General features: G+C 39.0%; 1 pseudogene across 1 annotated transcript; it reads left to right on the forward strand.

Annotated features, from left to right (window-relative positions):
- The first annotated feature begins 5,105 nt into the window (after positions 1–5,105).
- Positions 5,106–5,889, forward strand: LOC112620183 (annotated as a pseudogene). The gene has a single exon (XR_003118486.1). The product of XR_003118486.1 is annotated as a coiled-coil-helix-coiled-coil-helix domain-containing protein 2 pseudogene (transcript).
- The last annotated feature ends 7,960 nt before the right edge of the window (positions 5,890–13,849 follow it).

Raw genomic sequence — 13,849 nt, forward strand, 5'->3', positions numbered from 1 at the left:
TGTTGAAACTCTATCTCTATAAAAAACACAAAAATTCGTCGGGCATGGTGGTGAGTGCATGTAATCCCAGCTACTCGGGAGGCTGAGGCATGCGAATTGGTTGAATCCGGGAGGTGGAGGTTGCAGACAGCCGAGATCGCGCCACTACACTCCAGCATGGGAGAAAGAGCAAGACTCCATCTCAAAAAAAAAAAACAAAAACAAAAAACAAAAACAAAAACAAAACCCCAGATATTTCAAAAAACAAACAAACATAAAGGTATTTCATGCAAATGTTAACTGAGAGCATAAGAGATCACAATTAATTAGACAAAATACATTTTAAGTCAAAATTTGTCATAGTTCATAAAATATATTTTAATTCAAAACTACAAGAATCAAAAAAGACTTTAATAAAAGAGTTCATTCATTGAAAACCTATGACAATTGTATATGTGTGTCTGTCTGTGTGCTCATGTGAGCATATCTCATTTATATCTCACATCAGAGTTTTTAATTTATAAAGTAAATATTGACAAAATTAAAGTACAAAACACACAGGGAGCAGAAGACTTGAAACACTGTAAAATCACACCTAATAGATGTATATATGGCAAACACTCCACACAACAAAATACACAACCTTCTCAATATCTCATAAAACATTCTTCTTGATACTATACATGTTAGGTCATAAAACAAGTCTTAAACTTTTAAAAATTGAAAACTTACTGATTATTATTTATAACCAAAATGGAATAAAATAAGAGAAGAAAATCTGAAACATTCACAAATATATGGAAATTAAGCAATACACTCTTGAGCATACTCTTCTTTAAGGGTGGGAAGACTTAATATTATGAAGATGTCTTTAGGTAGATGATATACTACTTAAAGTGAGCTACAGATTCAACGCAATCCTTTTCAAATTCTCAGTTTATTTTTGCATAAATAGAAAAAACAACCCCCAAATCATATGAATATGAAGTGACCATGAAGAGCCAAACAATTTTCAAAAATCAAAAGCAATGTTGGAGACATCACACTTTTTTCTTTTTGAGATGGAGTCTCACTCTGTCACCGAGGCTGGAGTGCAGTGGTGTGATCTCAGCTCACTACAACCTCTGCCTCCGAGGATCAAATGATTCTCGTGCCTCAGCCTTTCGAGTAGCTAGGGTTACAGGTGTGAGCCACTATGCCTAGCTAATTTTTGGATTTTTGGTAGAGGCATGGTTTCGCCATGTCGGCCAGGCTTGTCTCAAACTTCTGGCCTCAAGTGGTCCACCTGCCTCATCCTCCCTAAGTGCTGGGATTACTGGCGCGAGCCACCATGCTCAGCCTGAACTTCCTGGTTTTAAAATACATTCTGAAGCCACAATAGCTAAAGCAGTTTGATACTAGCATAAAGGCAGACAACTAGAAAAACAAAACATAACAGTGTACTCAGAAATAAAGCTTCCTATATGCAGTCAAGTGTTATTTGCATACCCATATTTATTGCAGCATTATTTGCAAAAGAAGATAGGTCAAAGAAGCCAAAACTTTCCTCATCAAATGAATGAATAAATATAATTTGGAATATAAAACTAATAAAATATTACTCAGCTTTTCAAAACCAGAAAAGGTAACATATAAAAAAGATAAATCTTAACAACATGTTAAACAAAGTGGGTGGTCACAAAAACTGGATATTGTCTGAATCCACTTATATGAGATATCTATAAACAAGAAATAAAATGATATTTGGAAAGGTCTAGGTAATAGAAAAACAATGAGTAGTTTTTTCATGTGTATTGAATTTTGGTTTGGAAGACAAAAATGTTCTAAAGATATGTTGTGTGATAATGTCACTATACTTAACATGACTGAACTATACATTAAAAATATTTAAGATTATAAATTTTATATGGTTTTGAACACTATTGAAAATAAACAATAAAAACTAAAAAGATACAGATTTATGAAACTTTTCAAAAATTACCTTTGAATCACAAAGTATTTCTCTCCTACAAAAATAATATGGATTGTCCAATAAACGGATGGAGAAATTAAGACAACTTTCATGACTACTCACCTAGACAGGATGAACAACCATTGATCACCAACCAAAAACAATACATCATTAAAAAAAAAAGAGAGGGTATGTATACAGGCAAACAAAAGCATAGATAGTTAAATTGCCAAAAGACAATCTGAGTCAAGGAACATAAGTCAAGTGACATATGACATGCATATTTCAGTTTTTCTGAACACCTTCTTTTTCTTTCTTTTCTTACTTTTTTTTTTTTTTTTTGAGATGGAGTCTCACTCTGTGGCCCAGGCTGAAGTGCAATGGCTTGATCTCGGCTCACTGCAACCTCTGCCTCCAGGTTCAAGCGATTCTCCGGCCTCAGCCTCCCAAGTAGCTGGGATTACAGGCGTTTGCCACCATGCCTAGCTAATTTTTTGTATTTTTAGTAGAGATGGGGCTTCACCATGTTGGTCAGACTGGTCTCGAACTCCTGACCTCAGGTGATCCACCCACCTCAGCCTTCCAAAGTGCTGGGATTACAGGAGTGAGCCACCACGCCCAGCAACACTTTCTTAAAATATACACAGTTGAATATTTCTATTAAAACTATAATATATAAATAAAAACTAAAACACAAATTATGTAAGGTGGCCTACCCTGAAATTAGAAACACAGAAATATAAAATTGCAAAAGAAATTTAAAAGAAACTTTAAACCATAAAAACCTAAATAAAAATAGTGTACTACTTAAGATTTTACCCAGAAAAATTTTTCTAGATAACTACAATTTTCTACTATGACTGGGAATGCGTGAAGAGCACACAGATTTGGCTGGAAATAGTGGCTCATGACTATAATCCCAGCAGTTTAGGAGGCCAAGGCGAGTGGACCACCTGAGGTCAGAAATTCAAGACCAGCCTGGCCAACATGATGAAACCCTGTCTCTACTAAAAATACAAAAATTAGCTAGGTGTGGTGGTGCACGCCTGTATTCCCAGCTACTCAGGAGGCTGAGGCAAGAGAATCACTTGAACCCGGGAAGTGGAGGCTGCAGTGAGCCAAGATCACACCACTGCACTCCAGCCTGGGTGACAGAGAGAAACTCCATTTCAAAAAACAAAACAAACAAACAAAAAAAGAGCACAGTTTTTAAATTATTAGTATCACAGTGACAGCAATAACATTTCACCAAAATGCATTATGATTATTTAGTAAAAGCTTTAATAAAAAATTTTAAAGAATAAGCATAAAACGATACCAGAAAAACTTGTTACTAATATATTGCTGCTTTTCTTACACAAACTGGAAAGGCTACAATCCAGCCTTAAGAAGTAACTAAAAGCCGGGCGCGGTGGCTCAAGCCTGTAATCCCAGCACTTTGGGAGGCCGAGGCGGGTGGATCACGAGGTCAGGAGATCGAGACCATCCTGGCTAACATGGTGAAACCCCGTCTCTACTAAAAATACAAAAAATTAGCCGGGCGCGGTGGCGGCGCCTGTGGTCCCAGCTACTCGGGAGGCTGAGGCAGGAGAATGGCGGGAACCCGGGGGGCGGAGCTTGCAGTGAACCGAGATCACGCCGCTCACTCCAGCCCGGGCGACAGGGCGAGACTCCGTCTCAAAAAAAAAAAAAAAAAAAAAAAAAAGAAGTAACTAAAAGCCTTTTATTTCCAAGTGCAGAAACACTATGAATATTATAAAACATGAAACACTTATATATTAAAGGAACAATTAGGAATAAATTATATTATCATTTACATTAAGGGTAAAAAAAGTGGATGAAAATGCTAATAATGTTTTGCATGCAATAAACATAAGAGGCAAACACTTTAATAGGTGCAAGGTGAATAAAAATTATTTAATTTATTTTTTATATGACATATAAACTCAAACATGTTATTAACACCCCACTGTCAATATTAGATCAATGAGACAGTAAATTAACGAGAACATTCAGAACTTGAACTCAGCTCTGGATCAAGGGGACCTAACAGACATCTACAAAACTCTCCACCCCGAATCAACAGAATATACATTCTTCTCAGTGCCACATGGCACTTACTGTAAAATCGACCACATAACTGGAAGTAAAACACTCCTCAGCAAATGCGAAAGAACTAAAATTATAACAAACAGTCTCTCAGACCACAGTGCAATCAAATTCGAGCTGAGGATTAAGAAACTTACTTAGGCCAGGTGCGGTGGCTCACGCCTGTAATCCCAGCACTTTGGGAGGCCGAGGCGGGCGGATCACAAGGTCAGGAGATCGAGACCACAGTGAAACCTCGTCTCTACTAAAAATACAAAAAATTAGCCGGGTGCGGTGGCGGGCGCCTGTAGTCCCAGCTACTCAGGAGGCTGAGGCAGGAGAATAGCGTGAACCCAGAAGGCGGAGCTTACAGTGAGCTGAGATCCGGCCACTGCACTCCAGCCTGGGCGACAGAGCGAGACTCCGTCTCAAAAAAAAAAAAAAAAAAAAAAAAGAAACTTACTTAAAACCTCACAACTGCATGGAAATTGAACAACCTGCTTCTGAAGGACTGCTGGGTAAATAATGAAATTAAGGCAGAAACTAAGAAGTTCTTTGAAACCAATGAGAACAAAAAGACAACATACCAGAATCTCTAGGACACAGCTAAAGCAAGGTTAAGAAGAAAATTTGTAGCACAAAATGTCCAAATCAGAAAGCTATAAAGATCTCAAATCAGCTGGGCACGGTGGTTCACGCCTGTAATCCCAGTACTTTGGGAGGCCGAGGCGGGCGGATCACCTGAGATCAGGAGTTCAAGACCAGCCTGGCCAACATGGTGAAACCCTGTCTCTACTAAAAATACAAAAATTAGCTGGGCGTGGTGGTGGGCGCCTGTAGTCCCAGCTGCTCAGGAGGCTGAGGCAGGAGAATCGCTTGAATCCGGGAGGCGCAGGTTGCAGTGAGCCGAGATTGCACCATTGCACTCCAGCCTGGGGAACAAGAGTGAGACTCTGTTTCAAAAAAAAAAAAGAAAGAAAGAAAGATCTCAAATCAACACCCTAACAGCACAATTAAAAGAACTAGAGAAGCAAAAGCAAACAAATCCAAACGCTAGCAGAAGACAAGAAATAACTAAGATCTCAGAAGTCGCTTAGCTCTTCGCCGGTTGTTACAGGTCCAGAGGCCCACCCGTCGAGTACGTAGGATGCCGCGTGGAAGCCGAAGCCGCACCTCCTGCATGGCCCCTCCGGCCAGCCGGGCACCTCAGATGAGAGCTGCACCCAGGCCGGCACCTGTCGCTCAGCCACCAGCAGCGGCACCCCCATCTGCAGTTGGCTCTTCTGCTGCTGCACCCCGGCAGCCAGGTCTGATGGCCCAGATGGCAACCACTGCAGCTGGCGTGGCTGTGGGCTCTGCTGTGGGACACACACTGGGTCATGCCATTACTGGGGGCTTCAGTGGAGGAAGTAATGCTGAGCCTGCCAGGCCTGACATCACTTACCAGGAGCCACAGGGAACCCAGCCGGCACAGCAGCAGCAGCCTTGCTTCTATGAGATCAAACAGTTTCTGGAGTGTGCCCAGAACCAGGGTGACATCAAGCTCTGTGAGGGTTTCAATGAGGTGCTGAAACAGTGCCGACTTGCAAACGGATTGGCCTAATCAAGAAGTTCAACCTGGAGAGATGGAAAATCAGCTCTCATACCTTAAGTTAATTTAGTGTAAAAATAGAATTGATAGTGAAGTTATAAAGTGTAACCATCAGTTAAACCTCTCCTGTCATTCCTAGCTTCCTTGCTTCAGAACTCAAATGGAAGGGGGTGTGTTCCTACTCTGTAGAATTTGGGACTGGGCAAAATGTGTTACCTCCTTAAACTAGCTGTTATGATTTTATTCTTTGTGAGTTAATTAGAATAAAGTCATTTTCTTTTTTTTTTTTTTTTTTTTTTTTGAGACGGAGTCTTGCTCTGTAGCCCGGGCTGGAGTGCAGTGGCCGGATCTCAGCTCACTGCAAGCTCCGCCTCCCGGGTTTGCGCCATTCTCCTGCCTCAGCCTCCGGAGTAGCTCGGACTACAGGCGCCCGCCACCTCGCCCGGCTAGTTTTTTGTATTTTTAGTAGAGACGGGGTTTCACTGTATTAGCCAGGATGGTCTCGATCTCCTGACCTCGTGATCCGCCCATCTCGGCCTCCCAAAGTGCTGGGATTACAGGCTTGAGCCACCGCGCCCGGCCACTAATAAAGTCATTTTCTTCCAAAAAAAAGAAATAACTAAGATCAGAGCAGAACTGAAGGACATAGAAACACAAAAAGCCCTTCAAAAAAATCAATGAATCCAGGAACTGTTTTTTTGAAAAAAATAACTAGATAGACCACTAGCTGGACTCATAAAGAAGAAAAGGAAAAGCAGCAAATAGATACAGTAAAAAATGATAAACAGGATATCACCGCTGATCCCACAGAAATACAAACTACAATCAGAGAATACTATAAACACCTCTATGCAAATAAACTAGAAAATCTAGAAGAAATGGATAAATTTCTGGACACATACACCCTCCCAAGACTAAATCAAGAAGACGTCAAATCCTTGAATAAACCAATAACAAGTTCTGAAATTTAGGCGGTAATTAATAGCCTACCAACCAAAAAACTCAAGACCAGATGAATTCACAGCTGAATTCTACCAGAAGTACAAAGAGGAGCTGGTACCATTTCTTCTGAAACTATTCCAAACAATTGAAAAAGAAGGACTCCTCCCTAACTCATTTTATGAGGCCAGTATCATCCTGATACCAAAACCTGGCAGAGACATAGTAAAAGAGGAAAACTTCAGGCCAGTATCTCCAATGAACATTAATGCAAAACTCCTCAATAAAATAGTGGCAACCCAAATCCAGTAGCACATCAAAAAGCTTATCCACCATAATCAAGTCGGCTTCATCCTTGGGATGCAAGGTTGGTTCAACATACACAAATCAATAAACATAATCCATCACATAAACAGAACCAATGACAAAAACCACATGATTATCTCAATAGATGCAGTAAAGGCCTTCAATAAAATTCAACATCCCTTCATGTTAAAAAAAAAAAATCTCAATAAACTAGGTATTGATGGAACATATCTCAAAATAATAAGAACTATTTATGACAAACTCATAGCCAATATCATACTGAATGGGCAAAAGCTGGAAGCATTCCCTTTAAAAACTGGCAGAAGACAAGGATGTCTTCTCTTATCACTCCTATTCAACATAGTATTGAAAGTTCTGGTCAGGGCAATCAGGCAAGAGAAAGAAAGAAAGGGTATTCAAATAGGAAGAAAGGAAGTTAAATTGTCTCTGTTTGCAGGTGACATGAATGTGTATTTAGAAAATCCCATTGTCTCCACCCAAAAAATCATTACGCTGATAAGCAACTTCAGCAAAGTCTCAGGATACAAAAATCAATGTGCAAAAATCACAAGCATTTCTATACACCAATAATAGACAAGCAGAGAGCCAAATCATGAATGCACTCCCATTCACAATTGCTACAAAGGGAATAAAATACCTAGGAATACAGTTAGCTAATAAGGGATGTGAAGGACCTCTTCAAGAACTACAAACCACCGCGCAAGGAAATAAGAGAGGACACAAACAATTAGAAAAACATTTCATCCTCATGGATAGGAAGAATCAATATCATAAATATGGCCGTACTTCGCAAAGTTATTTATAGATTCATTGCTATTCCCTTTAAACTACCATTAACGTTCTTCGCAGAATTAGAAAAAACTATTTTAAATTTCATGGCCAGGTGCAGTGGCTCACACCTGTAATCCCAGCACTTTGGGAGGCCGAGGCAAGCAGATCACTTGAGGTCAGGAGTTTGACACCAGCCTAACCAACATGGAGAAACCCCATCTCTACTAAAAATACAAAATTATCTGGGCATGGTGGCGCATGCCTGTAATCCCAGCTGCTTAGGAGGCTGAGGCAGGAGAATTGCTTGAATCCAGGAAGTGGAGGTTGTAGTGAGCCAAGATCACGTCATTGCACTCCAGCCAGGGCAGTAAGAGTGAAACTCTTTCTCAAAAAAATAAAAATAAAAATTCATATGGAACCAAAAAGAGCCTGTATAGCCAAGACAATCCTAAGCAAAAAGAAAGGCATCATACTACCTGACATCAAACTATACTACAAGGCTACAGTAACCAAAACAGCATGGTACTGGTATCAAAACAGACAGACCAACGGAACAGAACAGAGACCTCAGAAATAACACCACACATCTACGACCATCTGATCTTTGACAAACCTGACATAAACAAACAATGGGGAAAGGATTCCCTATTTAATAAATGGTGCTGGGAAAACTGGCCAGCCATATGCAAAAAACTGAAACTGGATCCCTTTCTTACACCGTATACAAATACTAACTCAAGATGAATTAAAGATTTAAATGTAAAACCGACATCATAAAAACCCTCCAAGAAAACCTAGGCAATACCATTCAGGACATGGGCAAAGACTTCATGACAAAAATGCCAAAAGCAATTGCAACAAAAGCCAAAATTGACATACAGGATCTAATTAAACCAAAAAGCTTCTGCACGGCAAAAGAAACTACATCAGAGTGAACAGGCAACCTAAAGAATGGGAGAAAATTTCTGTAATCTACCCATCCGACAAAGGTCTAATATCCAGAATCTACAAGGAATTTAAACAAACTTACAAGAAAAAAACAACACTATCAAAAAGTGAGCAAAGGATGTATACAGACACTTCTCAAAGGAAGACATTCATGCAGCAAACAAACATATGAAAAAAAAGCTCAACATCATTGATCATTAGAGAAATGCAAATCAAAACCATAATGAGATATCATCTCACGTCAGTCAGAATAGCAATTATTAAAATGTCAAGAAACAATAGATGCTGGCAAGGCTGTGGAGAAATAGGAACGCTTTTACACTGTTGGTGGAAATGTATATTAGTTTGACCATTGTGGAGGATAGTGTGGTGATTCCTCAACGATCTAGAACCAGAAATACCATTTGCCCCAGCAATCCCATTACTGGGTATGTACCCAAAGGAATGCAAATCATTCAACTATAAAGACACATGCACACGTATGCTTATTACAGCACTGTTTACAATAGCAAAGACATGGAACCAACCCAAATGCCCATCAATAATAGACTAGATAAAGATAATGTGGTACATATATACCATGGAATATTATGCAGCCATTAAAAGGAATGAGATCATGTCCTTTGCAGGGATATAGATAAAGCTGGAAGCCATCAGCAAACTAACACAGGAACAGAAAACCAAACACTGCATGCTCTCACTCAAAAGTGGGAGTTGAACAATGAGAACACATGGACACAGGGAGGGAAACATCACACACCGGGGCCTGTCAGGGGATGGGGACAAGGGGAAGGACAGCATTAGGACAAATACCTAATGCATGTTGTACTTAAAATCTAGAGGACGGGTTGATCGGTGCAGCAAACCACCATGGCACATGTATACCTATGTAACAAATCTGCACATTCTGCACAAGTATTCCAGAACTTAAAGTAAAACAATTTTTTAAAAAGGCATGTAAAATCAACCATTTTATTTCAGAACTTTTAAATCTAGAATTGCAAGCAAATTTGGCATATTTCAGATTACAAAGTGAACACATATAGCACACAATTCTGATAATATTTATGTTAAAGAAGACATAATTTTATTTTTGTTTATTTATTTTTTTTTAGATGGAGTCTCACTCTGTCACTCAGGCTGGGGTGCAGTGGTGCGATCTCGGCTCACTGCAACCTTCACCTCTTAGGCTCACATGATTCTCCTGCCTCAGTCACCCAAGTAGCTGGGATTACAGGCGCACACCACGATACCTGGCTAATTTTTGTATTTTTAGTAGAGATGGGGTTTCACCATGTTGGCCAGGCTGGTCTCGAACTCCCAACCTCAGATGATCTGCCCACCTTGGCCTCCCAAAGTGCTGGGGTTACAAGTGTAAGCCACCGTGCCCGGCCAACATAATTTTAAAATAAAGTTATTATAAATAAGTAACAATTAAAATTTACTATATGCTGGGTAATGTTCCAAGTTCCTCTTTGACATTAGTTTCTTTATGAATTTCCTGAGATGAGTAGACATAAAAAATATTCTACACTAGAGGCATTAAACATATGGAGTTTAAATTTCTAAGCTGAGTTTCTTCTAATATAAATTTTTAAAATAAAATTGATAATTATTCTCACATTTAGTAAGATGCTTTGTGCTATGATGAAATGTCAAAGTCTGATTTTCTTTAAGATCACATATGAAAACGCTATTGAGTGGAAATTATAAAGATAAAAACATATGACATCTGTCCCTGGTATTTCTGGAATTTCTGAGTGAAATCTCAATTTCTCCACTATTCCTCAAATGATTTGGACATAAGGCACAAACAGAACATTAAAAATAACATACAGGTCTCAGAAAATATGCACAGATTGCTACAGATCTCCAAAAGCAATGGAAGGGCAGTCAGATCATGCAAGCCCTCCCAGGATAAGAAAAGGACTTTGGCTCTAACTGTGAATGCACTAGAAAATCACTGGAGGGATAGGAGAAACCTTTAAGGATTGAAGAACATTATAAGCATAGGCAGAAAATTTTTCTCTGTGGCCACAAGACAAATAAAGCTCAAATTCTCAAGAACCAATTCCAGGACAAACACAGTGACTCATATCTGTAACCAAAGAACTTTGTGAGGCCAAGGCAGAAGGATTGCTTGAGTTTGAGACCAGCTTGGGCAACATAGTGAGACCTCATTTCTACTTAAAAAATAAACAAAATTAACCAGGTGTGATGGCACATGCTTGTAATCCCAGCTACTTGGCTGACTGAGGGGAGAAAATTGCTTGAGACCAGGAGGTCAAGGCTGCAGTGAGCTGAGATTATGAGACTCCAGCTTAGGTGACAAAGCAAAACCCTGTTTGAGAAAAAAAAGAATCAGTTCCATTGCACCAGAGCTTCCTAAGCTACATTTAAAACTTTGGTTTTCCACTGAACTTTGGACCTCACACATGTGTTATCTGTTCATTCCTTCCCACCCATCAGGATTTATGGCAATTGTCTCCTCTCTTTTTACATTCCATGTATATTCCTGTTGCTGTACAAAGTAACCAGGTCTTGTTTAAAGACTGTCCATTATACCCATTCATATTTTCCACAATATTAACTGGACTCAGAAAAACAAACAAACAAACAAACAAAAAAACTCCCATTATAGAGGCGGAGCTTGCAGTGAGCCGAGATCACGCCACTGCACTCCAGCCTGGGAGCACAGCGAGACTCCGTCTCAAAAAAAAAAACAAAAAAACAAAAAAAAAAAAACAAAAAAAAAAAACTCCCATTATATCTCTCAGGAGAAAATTAGAACAATAGAAGATGTGTTTAAAATTTTATCTTTCTCCAGGACTGACTGTAGACTAGATTCCATCTCCCCTACATGGTGCAGTATAGGAAATGATGAAGTAATGAAGGAAACAGTTTATTTCTGCTAAGAAGAAGGTTGATGCTTGTTATATTACTAGAGAAATTGGAATACCACAGAAAGTAAACAAAGAAATCACAATATTACAGGATTTGAAAAAGGAATGAAAAAAAAAAACTCTTCAATTCAAAAAACACACACAGGCAGGGAGCAGTGGCTCAGGCCTGTAATCCCAGCACTTTGGGAGGCCAAGGCAGGCGGATCACCTGAGGTCAAGAGTTCGAGATCAGCCTCAGCAACACGGTGAAACTCCGTCTCTACTAAAAATACAAAATTAGCCTGGTGTGGTGGCACATGCCTGTAATATCATCTACTCGGGAGGCTGAGGTAGGAGAATCGCTTGAACCTGGGAGGCAGAGCATGCGGTGAGCCGAGGTTGTGCCATTGCACTCCAGCCTAGGCAACAAGAGTAAATCTCCGTCTCACCAAAAAAAAAAAAAACACCAAAAAACCAAAAAACCAAAACAAACAAACAAAAAAACACACATACAGAAGTCCAGAGAAGATATACCTGAGGATATGTTCATAAAGCATCCAGAATTGATAGCCTGGCTGACTGCTGTGAGTATTGCCCTATAATAAGTCAGTCTATAAATACTACGTTAGACAGCTGTTTCATAAATAACCAAGTTTCATCAAAAGATCACTGCACATATAGAGAAACCAAAAAACTTGTCCCCTTGAAAGAAAAAAAATGAATCTCTAGAAATTGACCTTTAAGAAATAAAAATCTTAGGCTAGGCACGGTGGCTCACACCTGTAATCCCAGCACTCTGAGAGGCTGAGGCAGGCAGATCACGAGGTCAGGAGTTTGAGACCAGCCTGACCAACACAGCGAAACCCCATCTCTACCAAAAGTATAAAAATTAGCCAGGCGTGATGGTGGGTGCCTGTAATCCAAACTACTCAGGAGGCTGAGGCAGGAGAATCGCTTGAACCCGGGAGGCAGAGGTTGCAGTGAGCTGAGATCGTGCTATTTCACTCCAGCCTGGGCAATAGATTGAGACTCCGTCAGAAAAAAAAAAAAAAAACAAAAAAAAAAAAAAAAAAAAAAAAACTAAGATAATAATAAAGACTTTCCAAGATAAACAAAATCTGAGTGTGTTCTTCACAACCAGTACAGTAGTAGAAGACATGTTAAAGGGAGTCCAATATGTTGAAAAGTGAAATAATGCAGGACAGTGTCATAAAACCATAGGTAAATATAACACTCTTTTTAAAGGGAAATATTTAGACAGATAAAAAATTTGCTACTCTTATAATCATGGTGCATAAAGCTTTTAAAATGTTATAGAATTTGAAAAAAATAAAAAACAGCATAAATATTTGTTGATAAATAAAATATTTGTGACAATAATACAATGGCAGATGTAAAGATGTATAGTTATGATTTAATTGAAGTAACCTTATTAGAATAAAATATAGCTATAAATTTAATGTTTTATGTACTTTGCATTTCTTAAGATGATCATAACAAAAACTTACAGAAAGTATAACAAAAAAATGAGAAAGGAATCAAAGCATGTCACTACAAAATCACCAAAAAAAAATGAAGACAGAGAGCAAATGAAGAAAAACATATCCACAGGAAACACAGAAAAGAAATACAAACCAAATGGTAATAGTAACTTTTCCATTAGAGATTATGTTATTTATAAATGGACTAAAATCTTTAATGAAAATAAATACAACAGCTAAAGGAATTAACAACAAACAAAATGTTACAATATGCTTTCCACAATAGGGTCATATTAGCTCTCAGAAGTTAAATAGGCCGAAAGTATCAGGATGGAAAAACATATTCCATGCAAATAATAACCACAATTTGGTAAGGTAGTCATAATTATACTAGACAAAATACACATTAAGTAAACAACTGTCACAGGAGACTAAGATTGTCATTTCATAATGGTAAAAAAGAAGAGAGACAGAGGTGGAGCAAGATGGCTGATTAGAGCCCTCTAGCAATCATCCCATGTAGGAACACCAAATTGAACAACTATTCACACAAGAAAGCACCTTCACGACAACCAAAAATTATGTGAGTAATTACAGTACCCGGTTTTAACAAAATAGAGGCACTGAAGAGGGAAAGACAGTCTAGAATTTTCTACACCACTTATCCCTCATTTCTCAGCAGTAATATGCGGCACAAAGATAATTTGTATGCTTAGGGGAAGGGGAGCAAGGGATTGTTGAACTTTGCATTGAAACTCAGTGCTGCCCTGTCTTAGTAGGAAGTAATCCAAGGCAGAATTTGGCCACTGCCCATGACGGGAACACTTTGATCAGCCCTAGACAGAGAAAATTATTTATCCCAGCACTTGGTACCTGAGTTGTTGCTAGCCCC

The sequence above is a fragment of the Theropithecus gelada genome, chromosome 3 (genome assembly GCF_003255815.1).
Source record: "Theropithecus gelada isolate Dixy chromosome 3, Tgel_1.0, whole genome shotgun sequence".
NCBI classification, from domain to species: Eukaryota; Metazoa; Chordata; class Mammalia; order Primates; family Cercopithecidae; genus Theropithecus; species Theropithecus gelada.